Raw genomic sequence first — 20,462 nt, forward strand, 5'->3', positions numbered from 1 at the left:
AGGCCTACTACTACATTTGATGGGGTTATACATAATTATGAAGGGTATAGATAAGGTAAATGCAAGCAGACTTTTTCCGCTGAGGTTGGGTGGGACTAAAACCTGAGGTCATGGGTTAAAGGTAAGAGGTGAGTAGTTAAGGGGAAGATGAGAGGAAACTTCTTCACTCAGAAAGCAGTGAGAACGTGGAACGAGCTGCCAGCACAAGTGGTAGATGCGAGCTCGATTTCAACATTTAAGAGAAGTTTGGATAGGGGACATGGATGGGAGGGATATGGAGTGCTACGGCCTGGGTTCAAGTGGGGCGAAACTAGCAATTCAAATGGTTCAGAATGGAGTAGATGGGCTGAAGGGCCCACTCTGTGCAGTAGTTTTCTTTGACTCTATGAAGACCAATATTTAAACTGCATCCATATGCCTCACAGAAACTTGTAACCGCTCCAATCTTAAATACACAACATTTCACCTGACTAGAATAGATGATAAGGTCATCCTCGTCTTGGGATCTGTCCAGACTGTTGCTATTGTTTGCTATCCCTGCCACGTCAGAGTCTGCTGCCCACGGATCTTCTGAAGTCACCCAAAGTTCAAACTCCGAGGAGAGAAAACAATGCTTACTTTCCTTGGCTCAGGCAGCCACTTGTTGGGGAACGAACAGTCATAGAAAACATAGAAAATAGGTGCAGGAGTAGGCCATTCGGCCCTTCGAGCCTGCAGGACTGAAACGTTGACTGCTTATTCTCCTCCATAGACGCTGCCTGGCCTGCTGAGTTCCTCCAGCATTTTGTGTGTGTTGCTCTGGATTTACAGCGTCTGCGGAATTTCCCTTTTGCCCACAGGAGCAGCCAAAGTGGACACAAGCATCTGCCTGCGTTCGAAGTTTGGAATATACTTATTATCAAAGTGTGTATACTTTATACGACCTCGAGATTCGTCTCCTTACAGGCAGCAAACAAGGAAGGCCAATCTAACCCATTAAAACAAAAGAAGACCGCTGACCACCCGATGTGCAGAGAGGGGGGAAAAGAAAACAAACCGTGCAAACAATAAAAGTGAGCCAGGAGCAGTCAGAACTGAAGCTCATGATGAAAGTGAGTCACAGGCACGAAGCCAGTCGTCACGGCAACCAGTCCAGGAGCCCGTTAGTTATAGGCCACAGCCTCAGTCAGCGCAGGGACGAGTAAGTCTCGTGGAGCAGCGAGCTAGACTGGCCCATCCCTCGCCTCCAGCCCCGGCCTCCCGACCTTCTCAATCAGTCCCGGCGCCTAAATCATCCACACCTTGGGTAGTTCCTCACCTCCAGCCCCGGCCTCCCGACCTTCTCAATCAGTCCCGGCGCCTAAATCATCCACACCTTGGGTAGTTCCTCACCTCCAGCCCCGGCCTCCCGACCTTCTCAATCAGTCCCGGCGCCTCAATCATCCACACCTTGGGTAGTTCCTCACTCCCAGACCCGGGCCTTGCTATCTTGATATGTTTTCGGGCCTGAGAGTCTCCTACCCAACCTTTCCCCTTCGGCTTGGCCAGCGCTTCAATCAATCAAACTTAAATCAATTATCAGCTCCCCCAAAGTACAGAGACTGCATTTCTATCTTTAGAAAGGCCTTACTATAGCCTTCAAAGGTTTTCCTGGCTCTCCTGAACACACAGTATAGCTTGTCTGTTGGCAGCACTGTTCTTCAGCAACTTGTCCATGGACCTCTTACCCAGGAGCGTTCTGGCCTCTTCCCAACATTCGGGCATCTATCCCTTCGGTGGCAACAATTCCCAGCAGTTCGAAGTGTGTTCCTTGGATTGCAGTATGCTCTTTTTAAGAAGATGGCTTCAGATATTATACCCACAAGAGATTCTGCAGATACTGGGCATCCAGACTAACACACACAAGAGCAGGAGGAACTCAGCAGGTCAGGCAGGAATGAACACTCACCTTTTCCGGCCAAGACCCTTTATCAGGACTGGGGAGGATTGGGGAAGGAGCAAGAATAAGGAGATGTGGGGGGGGGGGGGGGGGGGGAGGGGAAGGAAAACAAGCTGGCGAAGTGAGGGGGAATGAAGTGAGAAGCTAGGAGGCGACGGGTGGGGAAGGTAAAGGGCCGAAGAAGAAGGAATCTGATAGGAGAGGAGAGGGGACCCTGGAAGGAAGAGGGTTACCAGAAGGGGTGCTGTGAGGAAGTGACCAGAATGGAGAATGGAAAGTGAGAAAAGGGGAAGTGGAATTAAATTACTGGAAGTTAGAGAAGTCAACGCTGAGCACTTGGTCACTGAGTTTTCTTTTCATCTGTATTTTCTGAGAGTTTTCGGTGACCTACTGTCTTTTGTTAAAAGGGCCTCTTCTTTCTTCTGCATTTCCTCCGTCTGAGTACCCAGGTAATTTTTCTGCGTAGCTAAGAATTACAGTAATCCGGCATTTTATTGTTCATAAACTGATGACTTGATATCTAGATCGCTCATTACTGCAGACAGTGAGTTGGGAGTCTGCAGGGTGAGCATAAGACAAAGGAGAAGAATTAGGCCATTCGGCCCAATGGGTCTGCTCTGCCCTTCTATAATGACTGACTTATTATCCCTCTCAACCTCATTCTCCTGCCTTCTCCCTGTAACCTTCAACACCATTTCTAAGCAAAGCCCTCTCAACCTCTGCTGTAAGTGTACCCAATGTCTTGGCAACCAAAGCCGCCTGTGGCACTGAATTCTACAGATTCACCAACTTCTGGATAAACAAGTTTCTCCTCATCTCTGTTCTAAAGGGACATCCTCATATTCTGAGCTATGCCGTCTGATTCTAGACTTTCCCACTATAGGATACGATCTCTGCACGTCCACCCTCTCTAGGCCTTTCAATATTTGATATTGAAATGCCGGTCTGCTGATGGAGGTAGAGGTCCTGAATGTTCTTACAAGCAGACTGAAACTCACCAGATACTATCTCTGTACCATCATAATATTGTGTAACATAGTTTTAAAAAAGTTAAAGAAATGCATTTTCGGGTATTATGAGGACTAACTTTAATTTTGGATGGCAGAGTGGAGATATGTCTCTCCCAAAGGAGATGTAAGGCACGGCTTGCCTCCACTAGCCTGCAGGTCACCCTTGGGCAAGGTGGAGCACCTGCTCAGCCCCCTATCAGGGTCATGTGAACCCATGGGGGCAGGTGGTGGATGGTCGTATGAACAGCCGGTGCAGATCACAAGTCCTGGTTATCTGGTTGGTACCTATAACTATAAGAATAACTACTTTGGTTCTGTCTTCACTAAGGAGGACATAAATAATCTTCCGGAAATAGTAAGGGACCGAGGGTCTAGTGAGATGGAGGAACTGAGGGAAATACATGTTAGTAGGGAAGTGGTATTAGGTAAATTGAAGGGATTAAAGCCAGATAAATCCCCAGGGCCAGATGGTCTGCATCCCAGAGTGCTTAAGGAAGTAGCCCAAGAAATAGTGGGTGCATTAGTGATAATTTTTCAAAACTCCTTAGATTCTGGATTAGTTCCTGAGGATTGGAGGGTGGCTAATGTAACCCCACTTTTTACAAAAGGAGGGAGAGAAAACCGGGGAATTATAGACCGGCTAGTCTGACATCGGTAGTGGGGAAAATGCTAGAGTCGGTTATCAAAGATGTGATAACAGCACATTTGGAAAGAGGTGAAATCATCGGACAAAGTCAGCATGGATTTGTGAAAGGAAAATCATGTCTGACGAATCTTATAGAATTTTTTGGAGATGTAACTAGTAGAGTGGATAGGGGAGAGCCAGTGGATGTGGTATATTTAGATTTTCAAAAGGCTTTTGACAAGGTCCCACACAGGAGATTAGTGTGCAAACTTAAAGCACACGGTATTGGGGGTATGGTATTGATGTGGATAGAGAATTGGTTGGCAGACAGGAAACAAAGAGTGAGAGTAAACGGGACCTTTTCAGAATGGCAGGCAGTGACTAGTGGGGTACCGCAAGGCTCAGTGCTGGGACCCCAGTTGTTTACAATATATATTAATGATTTAGACGAGGGAATTAAGTGCAGCATCTCCTGCACCTATTTTCTATGTTTCTATGACCACTGACGCCAGGCAGACAATCTCTGAAGAGTATTGATAATGGCTGGGGCTACCTGTCTTGTAAAGACACTGCCCAGAAAGGCAATGGCAGACAACTGCTGTAGAAAAATTTGCCAAGAACGCCACCATGATTGCCCACGTGATTAGACATGGCACATAATGGTAATTATGAACCTCCCGTTGTAGGGAAAATCTGTCAATCCATCACCAAGAGTTAACAGAGTTTCTAGTTTGGCGGTCCCTGAAGTTGTCTCCTTTGGTTAACATTCCAGGAACATACATACACTCAGTGGCCATTTTATTATGTGCACCTGTACACCTGCTCATGTGGCAGCAACTCAATGCATTAAAGCATGCAGAAACGATGACAAGGTTCAGTTGTTGCCCAGACCAAACATCAGAATGGGGAACAAATATATCTGAATCAGAATCAGAATCAGGTTTATTATCACCGGCATGTGTCGTGAAATTTGTTAACTTAGCAGCAGCGGTTCAATGCAATCCGTAATCTAGAAGAAAAATAAATGACAATATATCTATATTGAATAGATTAAAAATTGTGCAAAATCAGAAATAATATATATTAAAAAGTGAGGTAGTGTTCATGGGTTCAATGTCCCTTTAGGAATCAGATGGTCGAGGGGAAGAAACTGTTCCTGAATCGCTGAGTGTGTGCCTTCAGGCTTCTGTACCACCTGCCTGATGGTAACAGTGAGAAAAGGGCATGCCCTGGGTTCGGGGGTCCTTAATAATGGACGCTGCCTTTCTGAGACACCTGTCCTTGAAGATATCCTGGGTATTATCTGAGTGGCTTTGACCAGGGAGTAATTGTTTGTGTTTTGGGTATCACAAATCACAGTGTGATTTCAGTATCTTGGAAACTGCTGATCTCCTGGGATTTTCACACACAACAGTCTCTAGAGTTTACAGAGAATGGTGTACAAAACAAAAAAAAACATCCACTAGGCAGCAGTTCTGCTGGCTAAAATACCTCGTTAATGAAAGAGGGCAGAGGAGAATGGCCAGACTCTATTGAGCTGACAGGAAAGCGACAGTAACTCAAATACATGCGACAACAGCGGTGTGCAGAAGAGCGCCTCTGAACGCACAGCAGGCTGAATGTCGAAGTGGATGTCTACACCAGCAGAAGACCATGAACACGCTCTCAGTGGCCACTTTATTAGGCAAATCCTGAACCATTCCTTAGCATTACCTAAGGGGTACAATGAAGCTGAGGAGGGCAATTGATTACAAACTTAATTTGTTCAGCACAACATTGTAAGCTGAAGGACCTGTTCCAGTGTTGTACTGTTCTATGCTCCTGTCACAACCAGGGGTGGTTTTTAAAAGAAAAGAAAAGTTTCTTTTTAATTCTACACTGATTTCATTTTCTTAGTGTCCCCTTGTGGGTTTGCAGTGTTCCTTGGATTGTTTACCTTTTATGTCTAATTGTTTGTCTTTGGACCAGCTCTGTTTTTTCACTTCATGATGCAGGCGTCTCATTTGGGATCTTGGGGATTGTTAAACTCTCTTTGTGTTTATCACTTTTATTCAATTTGGGATATTTTAATTAGCACGGTGTTTTCTTGCGTTGTAGCTGTTGTCTTTGGGGATTATGGCTTGGTCTGGACACCGGGGCTGTCTGATTGGTCCTGAATTCCCACGTGCTTGCCAACCCCTCAATGAGGCTCCTTGTCTGGCAAAACTCAAACCGAGTTCCCCTGTGTACTGTGAGTGAAATCTGTTCTTCAAGATGGGACTTGAGAAACTGAGTTACAGAGAAAGGTTGAATAGGTTAGGACTTTATTCCCTGGAGCGTAGGAGAATGAGGGGTGATTTGATAGAGGTGTATAAAATTATGACGGGTATAGATAGAGTGAATGCAAGCAAGCTTTTTCCACTGAGGCTAGGGGAGAAAAAAACCAGAGGTCATGGGTTAAGGGTGAAGGGGGAAAAGTTTAAAGGGAACATTGGGGGGGGGGGGCTTCTTCACGCAGAGAGTGGTGGGAGTGCGGAATGAGCTGCCAGATGAAGTGGTAAATGCGAGCTCACTTTTGACATTTAAGAAAAACTTGGACAGGTACATGGATGAGAGGGGTATGGAGGGATATGGCCCAGGTGCAGGTCAGTGGGACTAGGCAGAAAAATGGTTCGGCACAGCCAAGAAGGGCCAGAAGACCTGTTTCTGTGCTGTAATGTTCTAAGGTTCTAAGATGCTGTATAGTTTGCATGGGGTAATTTTGTATGAACTCTTCGGTTTTGTTTGAATAGCCGAAGTCTCTGTGATTCCTGTACTTGAGTTGTACAGCTCGTGATGCTGAGGGTTCCATTTTCTATAAGCCAGCGAGTGAGCAGTAAGCTCCAATGTCAAAGTACCACTGCGAAGGCTTTCTTCCAAACCTCCATTCAACAGAGTTGTCACACTTCTGCTTTATTTATTGTAACTTTGGAGTGTGCTTTTACAGTTAAAATGTCGGCTCACGATTGCTGTAAAGCAGGGGTTCCCAACCTGGGGTCCATGGACCCCTCGGTTAACAGTTAGGCTCCATAACACATAACGTTTGATGGCTCTGGGCCTGTACTCACTGGAGTTCAGAGGAATGAGGGGTAACCTCATTGAAACCTGTCGAATGGTGGAAGGCCTTGATGGAGAGGATGTTTCCTATAGAAACACAGAAAACCTACAGCACAATACAGGCCCTTCGGCCCACAAAGTTGTGCCGAACACATCCCTACCTTAGAAATTACTAGGCTTACCTACAGCCCTCTATTTTTCTAAGCTCCATGTACCTATCCAAAAGTCTCTTAAAAGACCCTATTGTATCCGCCTCCACCGCCATTGCCGGCAGCCCATTCCACGCACTCACCACTCTCTGAGTGAAAAAACTTACCCCTGACATCTCCTCTGTACCTACTCCCCAGCACCTTAAACCTGTGTCCTCTTGTGGCAGCCATTTCAGCCCTGGGAAAAAGCCTCTGACTATCCACATGATCAATGCCTCTCATCATCTTGTACACCACTATCAGGTCACCTCTCATCCTCCTTCACTCCAAGTAGAAAAGGCTGAGTTCACTCAACCTATTCTCAGAAGGCATGCTCCCCAATCCAGGCAACATCCTTGTAAATCTCTTCTGCACCCTTTCTATGGCTTCCACATCCTTCCTGTAGTGAGGTGACCAGAACTGAGCACAGTACTCCAAGTGGGGTCTGACCAGGGTCCTATATAGCTGCAACATTACCTCTCGGCCCCTAAATTCAATTCCACGATTGATGAAGGCCAATGCACCATATGCCTTCTTAACCACAGAATCAACCTGCGCAGCTGCTTTGAGCGTCCTATGGTGGCAGAGTCTAAGACCAGAGGACACAGCCTCAAAATAGAGGGACGTCCTTTTAGAATGAGGATAAGGTAGAATTTCTTTAGCCAGAGAGTGGTGAATCTGTGTAATTCTTTGCCCTAGGCAGCTGGGGAGGCCAAGTCTTTGTATATATTTAAGGCAGAGGCTGATAGATCGGTCAGGGCATGAAGGAATATGGGGAGAAGGCAGGAGATTGGGGCTGAGAGGAAAATTTTATAAACAAGGGTTGGGACTCTTTGCTGTGAAGAAATACTCCAAATCTGACCAGTGTGCTGAGATTATCTTGCACTCAAGTTCGTTGTGAATCAAGATATTGTTTTCAACTTTATGGATTATTTCTAAAATGAATGTCTAACCGAGTAAAAATGGAGAATGCTGGGAAAGTCCCACAAAAAGGTAGTGGATTCAGACCTGTATAAGCCAACCACTGAGTACATCCACATGAAACACCGTCATAGGAAAGCAGCCTCCATCATCAGAGATCCCCACCACCCAGGCCGTGCTCTTTTCTCGCTGCTGTCATCAGGGAGAAGGTACAAGAGCCTCAGGACTCGCACCACCAGGTTCAAGAACAGTTACTACCCCTCAACCATCAGGCTCTTGAACAACTTACTTGCACCATCATTGAAAATGTTTCTACATCCAACGATCTCACTTTAAGGACTTTTTAACTCATTATCTCATGTTCTCCTTATTTATTGCTATTTATTTACATTTGCATTTGCACAGTTTGTTGTCTTCTGCACTCTGGTTGATCTTTCATTGATCCTGTCATAGTTAATATTCTACTGTACAGAGTTGCGAGAAAATAAATTGCAGGTTATATACGGTGCATATATGTACTTTGATATTAATTTACTATGAACTTTAGTTCTATTCTTCCAACTTCTACCCACAGACCTGCAAATCCTTGCCTTTCAAATACTCCCCCAGCCCCTTTTCAAACAATGTAATTGAATCTGAAACTAAACTGACCCCCGACAGTCCAGTCTACTCCTGGACCTAATGTCTAAATAATTAACATGATTATCTTTGTCCAGTCCCTTCTAATTTGTGCTATGTGTCACCCTCTGGTGTCACTTTTTACTCAATCAATGCACCTCTTGGAATTACAGTATTATGTAAAAGTCTTAGACACATATATACATCTAGGGTACCAAAGACGTTTGCACAGTACTATATCTGTCAACATGGAGTGGAAGAGCGAGTTTGTAAATCTGGCAGGAGCAAAGCATGTTGGGAATGGTGAGGGTGGAGCGTCATTGGAAGAGTGTGGGACAGGTGGTGGAGAAGGAGTACCAGGGGCAGGGGGAAGTGGTGTAGGTACAGACACACCCAGCCAGCCCTGAGACACCAGGCAAGGTCATTTGATTCCACACAATTGGTGTATTGATTATTACAGAAAGTGTCTCTAGTGCTTCCTGCTCCCTTCCGCTTTTCCCAACCACGATTCCCCTCTCCCTGCCCCCTTCCCACTCTCAGTCCATAATAGACACCCAGATCAGAATCAGGTTTATCATCACTCACGTATGTCATGAAATCTGTTTTTTTTTTGCGGCAGCAGTACAGTGCAATACATAAAATTACTACAGTACCGTGCAAAAGTCTTAGACACCCTAGCTATATAGAAGTGCCTAAAAACTTTACTGTACACAGTACTGTATGTTTCTCAAAATTATTCTTTTTCCCTAATAGGATTTTTATGTGATGCTAAATCCTGATATAAAGGATTATATTCCTAATGCAAAAGATAGATTTGTTTAGGCTAGGTGTAAAATGCTGGAGGAGCTCAACAGTTCAGTACTTATGCTGAATTACTAATGGATTAGGAACACAAATGGGTCTCTTGGCTCCTTCAGCTTGCAATGACAATCAGTCAGATCATAAGGCAATAATTCCATAAGATAGAGGAGCCAGCTGGACCATCAAGTCTGCTCTGCCAATTCATCATGGCTGACCCATTTTCCCTCTCTGCCCCAATCTCATGCCTTCTGGCCATACTCCTCCATGCCCTGACTAATCAAGAATCTATCAGCCCTCTCTGCCACCTGTCCCACACCCCTCCCACCCCGCTCCACCCTCGCCATTCTCAACATCCTCTACTTCCGCCGGATTTACAAACTCACCCTCTGTTCCACATTGACAAATAAATTCCTCTGCCTTAAATATATACCCAACAACATGGCCTCCACAACCACGTGTGGGATCAGATTCACCATCCTCTGGTTAAAGAAATTCCTCCTCATCTCCATTCTAAATGAAAAACACTCTATTCTGAGGCTGTGTCCTCTGATCTTAGAATTCCCCACCATAGGAAGCATCCTCTCCGCATCCACTCTATCATGGACCTTTCTGACTGTGAACTCAATCCTATATTCCTCTTTAATGGTCTTCTACTCCCTTGTTTATCAAGAACCTGTTTATCTCTGCTGCCTTGCAAAAATAATCAAAGAGCAACACACACAAAATGCTGGAGGAACTCAGCAAGTCAGTCAGCACTGAATAAACAGTCAATGTTTCAGGCCGAGACCCTTCTTCAGGACCAGGAAGGAATGGGGAAAGATGCCAGAGTAAGATGGGGGTAGGGGACGGAGGACAAGTTAGAAGGTGATAGGTGAAGCCAGGTGGGTGAGGGATGGGGGAATGAAGCAAAAAGTTGGGAAGTCATCAGTGGAAAAGGCAAAGGGCTGGAGAAGAAGGAATCTGATAGGAGAGGAGAAAGGATCACGGGATAAAGGAAAGGAGGAGGGGCACCAGGGGAGGGGATAGGCAGGTGAGGAGAAGAGGTAAGAGGCCAGAGTGGAGAAATTAAGAAGAGGAAAGGGGAAGGGGGGGAAAAATTACTGGAGTTTGGAGAAATCGATCTGGGGGCTACCCAGACGGGATAAGAGGTGTTGCTTCTCCAACCTGAGAGTGGCCTCATTGTGGAAGGAGAGGAGGCCACGGATTGACATGGTTGGAATGGTGCCACCCTAACGTGACTTAGTCATACGCCTACGAATTTTACCGCAAACTGTTAGCGTGGTGATCTTTCTGTTGTCAAACCATCATGAACTCAACCACTTGACCCCCGCCTCCTGCTGACAGCTTTCTCCCGAAGCCAGAGGGGTCTCCCTGACAGTGATGGGAACAACAGCAATCTGCTCATAAACTGCAAAGGCAACATTTTCTCCTGTTTACCGCGACCTCCTGCAACCCAGCATCAAAGCTCTTTGTTAGTTGGGTGCTTTGTACAGTCTAACACCACTAATAGACTGTTCAAATATGCATTACTTTTTGCTAATGTTACATTGTTTACCTTGTGATGAATCAGCTATCGTGTGAATGTGTGGGCTATTTATTATCTTCCAATAAATTTACGCTTCTTTAATGTTTCACATAGAGCCATTTATTAACTGATTTATGCTTGTGTTTTATTAATTTCTGTGCTGGAGCCACAGAGTGCTGCGGCAAGGAATCAGGCCTATTGAACTGTTAGTCTGCCTAGTCCCACTGGCCTGCACCTAGACCATAACTCTCATAGCCCTCCCATCCATGTACTTATATAAGTTTCTCTTGAATGCTGCAATCAAACCCGATCCACCATATCCGCCGGAAGCTCGCTCCACACTCACATCCCCCTCTGAGTGAAGGAGTTCCTCTTCATGGTTCCCTTAACCATTTCACCTTTCACCCTTAACCCATGACCTCTAGTTCTAGTCTCACCCAACCTCGGTGGAAAATGCCTGCTTGCATTTAGCCCATTTATACCCCTCTTAAATTTGTATACCTCTGCAGTGCCCTGGATCTTACTTTTATGCTGCCCTGTATTTGATTTTTGTGCTGTTCTCTGCAAGCTGCTTGTTTGGGTTACTGCTGAAGATAAGAGATAGGAGAATTGTCTGCCCCTCCGATTAGGATGGCCGGATTGAGGGGCAGTTTCTCTGATGAGGGACACCAAGGCTGGGCTTGGGGCTTTTGTTTAGGAAAGAAGAGAGAAGACACTGGAGAAGAGAGGTCGTAAGATTTGACCCGGAATGGGGCCACAATTCGACGGAACCGGAGTGTTTCACTATCAAATCTCCCCTCGTACCCCAGGATTCCAGGAAATAACGTCCTAACCTTTTCCTGTAATTCAGGTACTTAAGTTCCAACAACATCCTTGTAAATTGTCTCTGTACCCTTTTAATTTTATTGATACCTCTCCTGTACGTAGGTTAACCAGAACCTGGCCTCAAATTTGGCCTCATCGACATCTTATACAACTTCAACATGACATCCTAACTCTTGAACTCAATACTTTAATGTGCCAAAAGCTCTCTTTACGGCCTGACCTACCTGTGGTGCCACTTTTATGGAATTATGGATCTCTATTTCCAGGTCTCTGTCTTCTACCACACTCCGCAGTGCTCTACCATTCACTGTGCAAGTCCTACACCGGTTGGTCCTCCCAAATTCCATTAAATTCCATCTCCCGTTTTCATCCCATTTTTTTCCAGCTGGTCCAGGATATGTTGCAAGCATGGTTATCATTTTTCACTGTCCACAACACACCCAGTCTTGGTGTCACTATGGGAGATGTGTGCAATTTATTTATGTGAATGTATGCAACGTTGTCATTACCACGACCTCTTCCTGTTTATTTTGGAATTGTCCTTGGACTATAAAAGGTCCAGCTTGGCAGCCTCTTTTCCATCTGTGAATTAAGAACTAACATTGAAATAGACTTGGTGGTTTTCTTTTGGCGATACGCGCAAAATGCTGGAGGAGCTCACCAGATCAGACAGCGTCTATGGAAATGTATAAACAGTTGACATTTCAGGCCGAGACCCTTCTTCAGGACCGAAGTGAAAAGGGGAAGACATCAGAATAAAGAGGTGGGGGGGGGGGTGAGGAAGGAGAAGGAGACTAGCTAGAAGATGATAGGTGATAGAAGCCAAGTAGGTGGGAAAGTTCAAGGGCTAGAGAGTGGACCATCGGAGAAAGGAAAGGAGGAGGGGACCTGGAGGGAAGTGATAGACAGGTGAGAAGACGTAAGAGGAAATAGAAGAAGACTGGAGGGAGAGGAGAAAAAACTACCGAAGGAGAAATCGATATTCATGCCATCAGGTTGGAGGCTACACAGATGGAATTTTCTTTTTATTCATTTATATGGGCGTCACTTGCTAAGCCAGCATTTATTGCCCATCCCGAGTTGCCCTTGAGAAGGTGGTGATGAGCTGCCTTCTTGAACTGCTCCAGTTCCTGAGGTGTAGGTACACCCACAGTGCTGTTAGGGAGGGAATTCCATGATTTTGACCCGGCGAAAATGATAGAACAAACAGCGATATGTTTCCAAGTCAGGCTGGTAAGTGACTTGGAGGGGGATCTCTAAGTGGTGGTGTTCCCAGATATCTGCTGTTCTCGGCCTTCTAGATGGAGGTGGTCGTGGGTCTGGAAGGGACTGCCTTAGGAACTTTGGTGTGTTATTGCAGTGCATCTTGTAGACAGTACACTCTGCTGCAGCTGTTGGTCGATGGTGGGGGGATTGGATGCTTGTGGAAGGGGTACCAATCAAGGGGGCTGCCTTGTACTGGATGGTGTCGAGCTTCTTGAGTGTTGATGGAGCTGCACTCATCCAGGCGAGGGGCAAGTATTCCATTACACTCCTGACCTGAACCTTGTAGATGGTGGACAGGCTTTGGGGAGTCAGGAGGTGAGTTACATGCTGCAGGATAGTAGGGAATTCACTGGTGGTGATGCCACTGAATGTCAAGGGGATATAAGGTGTTGTTTCTCCTCCACCATAAGGGTGGCCCTCATCTTGGCACAACAGGAGGCCATGAACCACCATTTTTTTTCTTTAATCCATCTTAAACATTTCTATTACTCATGGTGGTTATACGAGGGGTGATTGTTAAGTTTGTGGCCTAAGGTAGAAGGAGTCAATTTTAGAAAACCTAGCATATTTAATTTTCAACATAGTCCCCTCCTACATTTACACACTTAGTCCAGCGGTCGTGGAGCATACGGATCCCTTCTCTGTAGAAGTCGGCGTCTTGGACCTCCAGAATTGGTCGACAGCAGGGGTGATTGATAAGTTCGTGGCATAAGGTAGAAGGAGATGTTATTAGCTTCAAACTTTCTGCCTAATCACTCAAAGAGTTGACCTGCGTGTGCATGTAACGAGAGCTGTATAACTCATCTCCTTCTACCTTAGGCCTCGAACTTATCAAGCACCCCTTGCTCTTTATTCCAGATGGCTACCAACCATTCAACTCTATCACTGCCACAGGATACTAAGCTGCTTGTACACTGCAGTGGATCAGAAATCACAGGATCCAAAATTACTTGTTCCTGCATTCTCAGGAGAAAAAAAAGGAATGGGGGTGGTGGGACTCCCATTCTGACTTAATTTTCTTTTTATTCCACGAGATGTTTCATGGCCTGAGTTCCCAGTCTCTGGTTAACCCAATCTCTAGGAAAATGGTAATTTATTTAGACCACAATACCACAATACCAATAGGAGCAGAATTAGGCTATTTGGCCCATCGAGTCTGCTCTGCCATTCCATCCAGGATCCCACTCAACCCCATACACATTGCCTTCTCGCCATATCCTTTGATGTCCTGACCAATCAGGAAACTATCAACTTCCATCCTAAATATACCCATGAACTTGGCCTCCACTGAAGTCTTTGGCAAGAGCTTTCCACAGATTCACTACTCTCTGGCTAAAACAATTCCTTCTTACCTCTGTTCTAAAGGGTCACACAAACTTAAATAAGAAAGCTTACAAGCTCACCTCTCTGCTTCTATATAAATGAGAATTGGGTATGTCCTTTATGTTACTTGTCTGATCATTAAGTGAATTTAAGAACTTAACCTTCATTCCCATACCTGAAAACCCAATCCAATGAAGTTTTTCCAAATGGAATTTGCAGGACATTTATTCAGTAATTGCTATGGTATGAAACCCAAATGTTGTAGTTATATGAACAAAAAAAGATTGCTGGAAGATCTCAGCAGGTCAAGCAGCATCTGTGGAGGCAAAGTATAGCCAAAGTGTTGGGTCAAGGCCCTACTTTAGGACATGGACTGCTGCATTTGGAACACTGCAAATTTCTAAACTGCACACCTCCAAGAAATGTTACACAGCATGATACATTATCCCAGTGCTCCATGTGTTTACATGACAGCGCAAGCCAAGCGTTCCGCATTAAATGATAAATATCAATTGGATACTAGAGGGACAGAGCTAAGAAAATGTCAAATGGCTGCTTCTTTGAGCTCATCTAGGGAAACAGTTTAAATTCCTCTCTTTGATGTCTCCTTTTCCCTTTTCAAGGTAGATAGAGTTCTATCGAAGTCTCTGATCTGCAAAAGCACCCAAACTGTGGTTTCTCACGGGGGATGAGATCCCACTCTTGGAACTCCCCCACCAGCTGTTTGCTACCATTCTCCAGGTTGTGCAGGGGAAGGGGGAGAGGGGGTTTTTGGGGTTCTAATGTTTTTCTGTCATTTATTCTTCCAGGGTTCTCTTCTGTTTTGTGGATGTCTGTGAAGAGTAAGAATTTCAGGTTGTACACTGTATACATTCTCTGCTAATAAAAATGGAACCATTTGGATATGCTGTACAACCTTGATATCCTGTCTCATGTTGGATAGATTTTTGCATGGTACGGGAATTAAGAGTTATGGGGAAAAGGCAGGTCAGTGGAGATGAGTCCATGGCCAGATCGGCCATGATCTTATTGAGTGGCGGAGCAGGCTTTCAATCTGGCGGGCCAGATGGCCGACTCCTGCTTGTATTTCTTTGGTTCTTACTTGTTAGAGCTCTCTTACTGAATCCAGCTATTCAAAGAAATAAGAATGCATCCAAGATGATACAGTGATTTTAAAGTACCAACAGGGGCTGGATTAAGGTATAGAATTGTTATTTTCTTGTAGTTTACTTTATATATAAATAAATACAACCAAGACTTTTGCACAGTACTGGAGTAATTTTATGTAATTTTATGTAATTTATGTAATTTCACTGTACTGCTGCCACACACAAAAAAAACAAATTTCATAACACATGTGAGTGATGATAAACCTGATTCTGATCTGGGTCTCTGTTGTGGACTGAGAGTGGGAAGGGGGCAGGGAGAGGGGAATCGTGGTTGGGAAGGGAGCAGGATGCACCAGAGAGACTTCCTGTAATAATCAATACACCAGTTGTTTGGAATCAAATGAACCTTGCCTGGTGTCTCAGGGCTGGGGGGTGATTACACTTGCCCTGGTTCTCCTTCTCTGCCACCCGTCCCACACCCCTCCCACGGCACTCCACCCTCGCCATTCCCAAAATCCTTTACTCCTGCCGGATTTACATACTCACTCTCCGCTCCTCGTTGACAAATGCAGTCCTATACAAGACTTCTAGGCACCCTAGCTCTATGTATGCCTAAGAACTTTGCTTTGTGCTGTGTGTGTATTTGTTCAAAGAATTTTCCAATAGTTGTGGTACAGTTGCTTCTCCAAATGCTTCTTAGTTTCCAGTAGCAGGTGTCACACTTCCAGAATCTGGATATTTTATGGATTAACTGTCATCACTAGATTTTGCTGCAATCTCTAATATGAGACGACCACGACTACTTTTTAGTCCAATCTTTTCATTACTCTTGACACCTCTTCTTCTTCTCGTTCTTCTTTGCTATTGGTAAGTTAATAAAATGGGTGTAAGCAAGAAGTTTCCTGCCTCAGTCTTGACTTCTGAAGAACATTTGGATCACAAAAGCATCGAGATCTGTCAAGGGTATAAAAATGTTTGTAATGAAACACTGATGCCTGCCTCAGAAGGAACTGTTGTTCTGATTCCTTTGCGCACCTTGTGGCACATCAGATGGCAACCTTGCCGTTTCTTTAGTATTTATCTGTTCTTTTTTCAATGAGGCCGAGCTGCCAGCTCGACACTCAAACCAGCGCAGGTGGAAAGCGTGCGAGGAGCCGGCCGGATTCGAACTCAGGACCACTCCGCCTCGAAGCCGGGTGCACATGCCACTCCACCATTGGCCAGCTGTTTAGAGAAGGTGGAAGAAAACCATTGTCTGGACCTCAATGAGAAGTGTTAGAGCTGCACTACGTCAAAAGTTGTCTCCGCTGCAGGTTCACCGCTGAAAATATGCTGTAGCTTCCAAGGACTTGGGTGTTACCAAATGGACACATGTCCTAACGTAGGGTCTTGACCCGATACTTTGCCTATACTCTCCCTCCACAGATACTGCTTGACCAGCTCAGTTCTTCCAGCAATTTATTTTTTCGCCATAGCAATGTAAAATGCAATAATCATGCTCTCTTCGCGCTGCTGCCACCTGGAAGGAGGTACAGGAGCATCAGGACTCACACCACCAGGTTCAGGAACAGCTATTACCCCTCAACCATCAGGGTCTTGAAGCAGAGGGGATAACTTCACTTGCCCCATCATTGAACTGTTCCCACAGCCTGTGGTCTCACCTTCATGAACTCTTCATCTCATGTTCTTGATATTTAGTTCTTATTTATTCATAGTAATTATTATGTTTTTCCTTTGTATTTGCACAGTTTGTTATCTTTTGCATCCTGCTTGTCTGCTCTGTTGGGTGTGGTCTTCCATTGATTTTATTATGGTATTGAATTTACTGTGTGTGCCCACAAGAAAATGAATCTCCAGGTTGTATATGGTGACATATATGTACTTTGATGATAACTTTACTTTGAACTTTGTAAAACCTGGGTTTCATACCTCAACTGCTATTGAATAAATCTCCTAAAATCTGTTCTGAGCAGAAATGATGGAATCCACTACCAAGGCTAAATCCAAGAGTGACAGTACCCCAGTCAAAGCTGGGGTGACAATGGTTGATCACCTGGTCATAACTCTGTTTAGGGGCTATGGTTTAGACTGTGGCGTGTCATGTGGTAAGATTCAGCATGAGGCTTTTCATTCTAAAACGAAGGAGATGTCATCCTTTTTCAAAGAAAGGGGCCATCAACGCTGCCCTCAACCGCTTCTCTTCCATTTCACACACGTTCGTTCTTATCCCATCCTCCTGCCAAGCTACCAGGGATAGGATTCCTCTTGTTCTTACCTAACACCCCACCAGCCTCTGTGTCCAGCAGATGATTCTCCGAAACGTCTGCCACCTCCAACTGGATCCCACCACCAAACACATCTTTCCCTCCACCCTCACTTTCTGCTTTCAGCAGGGATCGCTCCCTGCGCAACTCCCTTCCCCATTCATCCCTCCTCACTGATCTCCCTCCTGCAAGCAGAACAAATGCCCCTACATCTCCTCCCTCGCTACCATTCAGGGCCCTAAAAACTCCTTCCAGGTGAGGCAACACTTCCCCTGTGAGTCTGTTGGGGTTATATGCTGTGTTCGGTGCTCCCGATATGGCCACTTGTATATCGATGAGACCCAACGTAGATTGGGCGACCACTTCGCCGATCATCTACACTCCATCTACCAGAACAAGCGGGATCTCCCAGCGACCACCCATTTTAATTCCACTTCCCATTCCTGTTCCAATAAGTGTATCCATGGCCTCCTCCATTGTCGGGATAAGGCCACACTTAAGTAGGAGGAACAACACCTTATAGTCCGTTTGGGTAGCTTTCAACCTGATGGCATGAACATCAATTTCTCAAACTTCCAGTAATGTCTCCACCACCCCCCCCCCACCCTTTCACCATTGCCCATCCCCTTGTCCCTGTCCCATGTTATCTCCTTGCCCACCCATCGCCTCCCTCCGGTGCTCCTCCACCCGACCCGGTTTTTTTCTCTCCTTCTTCCATGGCCTTCTATCCCTTTCACCAATTAATATCCCAGCTCCTTGTTTCATCCCTCCCCCTCCCAGTTTCACCTGTCGCTTGGCCTTTCTCTCTCCCCTCCCTCCACCTTTCAAGCCTACTCCTCAGCTTTTTTTCTCCAGTCCTGCCGAAGGGCTTTGGCCCGAAACGTCGACTGTACTTTTTCTCCATAGGCGCTGCCTGGCCTGCTGAGTTCCTCCAGCATTTAGTGCGTGTTGCTCAGATTTCCAGCATCTGCAGATTTTCTCTTGTATACAATAAGGTTTTTTTATTTATTGAGATACAGCGCAGAACAGGCCCTTCCGGCCCTTCGAGCCACACCGCCTAGCAACCCCCCCCCAGCAGGTCTTTGGACTTTGGGGGGAAACTGGAGCACTGGGAGGAAATCCTTGCGGTCACAGGGAGAACGTACAAACTGCTTACAGACGGCGCTAATAGATGGCGCTCACTGGAATGAAGATAGGTGTGGGATTTATTAAGTATGCCCACAACAAAATGTATATCACTGTTGTATATGGTGCCACATACGCACAGTACAGGTGACCCGGGTTCATGTCCCACCATTGCCTGTAAGGAGTCTGTTCATTCCTGACCTGCTGAGTTCCTCCAGCATTTTGTGTGCGTTGATTTGGATTTCCAATACCAGCAGAATCTCTCGTGTTCCTGACCAGTGATCGCTGGCGCTCTAATAGTGCTAACGCTAACCGCTGCACCATCGAGCCATCCTGGTTGAGTAAATAGAAACATCACCTGGGCTCTGAAATACAGACTCAAGGTAATTCTTGTGAAGCCCATTTAAGGAGCTTGTGTCCCACGCTGTTTGAATTCATTTGACATCATTAATCAACATGTTAATGTCTTTGAGCTTCGTTTAACGTTTAAAATTTTATCAGGGCTGCTTAAACACTTTGGCAATTAAATTCAATCTCACCAGAGACGCTGATCAAGTAACACCACTTTCAGCACATCACACGTACAAAACGCTGGAGAAGCTCAGCAGGTCAGGCAGCTTCAATGGAAAGGAATGAGGAGGCAATGTTTTGGGCCGCAGCCCATTTTCATGATTGGAAAAGAATGGAGAAGAAACGAGAATGGAAAGGTGAGCAGGGGGAGGGAAGAATATAGGCCGGCAGGAGTTAGGTGAAGCGAGGTGAGAAGGAATGTTGGTGGATGGGAGAGAGAGGAATGAAGTAAGAAGGTGGGAGGTGATAGGTGGAACAGGTAAAGGGCTGAAGAAGAAGGGATCTGATAGGAGTGGAGAGAAAGGGAAGGAGGAGGGAGCCAGAGTGGGGAATGGAAGAGGGAATGGGAATTGGTAAAAATTATTGAAAGCTAGAGAAATCAATATTCATGAATGAGGGGTGACCTAACTGAAACCTATCGAATGTTGAAAGGTCTTGATAGAGTGGATGTGGAGAGAATGTTTCCTATGGTGGCTGAGTAAGACCAGCGGACACAGCCTCAGAATTGAGGGGTGTCTTTTTAGAACGGAGATGAGGGGGAATTCCTTTAGCCAGAAAGTGGTGTTTCTTTGCCACAGGAGGCTGGGGAGGACAAGTGTTTACTCATATTTAAGGCAGAGGTTGATAGATTCTTGATTGGTCAGGCTTGAAGGGATATGGGGAGAAGGCAGGAGATTGGGGCTGAGAGGAAAATTGGATCAGCCATGATGAAATGGCAGAACAGACTCAATGGGTCAATTGACCTAATTCTGCTCCTATATTGTATAGTCTTATAGAGTTGGAGGCTACCCGGACAGAATTGTCATGGTCTCCATCACTAATCCCCTATCTTGCTCCTAATCTCTTTTGATTATGCCTTGATTCTGATTGTTAATTTCCCATTTACTGCTAATTCTCTTTGATGACAGCACACCTGGCCTCCATCAAGAACTGCAGCATGAGAACCCCAGCATCACAACCACTAGTCGCCAGTTCGTTGGTCTTTTTTCCTGAGAGATAACTACGTTCCCCGACCACTTAGAACCATTTGTTCTAAGTCTAGCTCCTGTTTTAAGATTTACCTATGAGACTCTGTTTCTCTGTGTCAAGATTCCTCCTGTTTGCTGCTTGGCACTTACGCCCGTGTAAGCATCTAGACTCAATCTCTGTGCCTGTGTCCTGCACTTAGGTTCACTTCCTATGCTCTTGTAACAAGAATATGAGGTGTTGCTCCTCTAACCCGAGAGTGGCCTTTCATAAAATTCTTTAACGCTGAGTAATCTAGTCTGTAGTCTAGTGTAGTTGTTGTGTGTTTTTTTT

At 45.4% G+C, this 20,462-nt stretch overlaps 1 protein-coding gene across 2 annotated transcripts in view; it reads right to left on the reverse strand.

Moving 5' to 3' along the window:
* The window catches only part of LOC140716491 (sodium/calcium exchanger 3-like), a 604,478-nt gene that overhangs the window by 4,409 nt on the left and 579,607 nt on the right, over window positions 1-20,462 (reverse strand). The gene's annotated exons all lie outside the window — the stretch shown is intronic.

Source organism: Hemitrygon akajei, chromosome 25, assembly GCF_048418815.1.
Source record: "Hemitrygon akajei chromosome 25, sHemAka1.3, whole genome shotgun sequence".
Classification (NCBI taxonomy): domain Eukaryota; kingdom Metazoa; phylum Chordata; class Chondrichthyes; order Myliobatiformes; family Dasyatidae; genus Hemitrygon; species Hemitrygon akajei.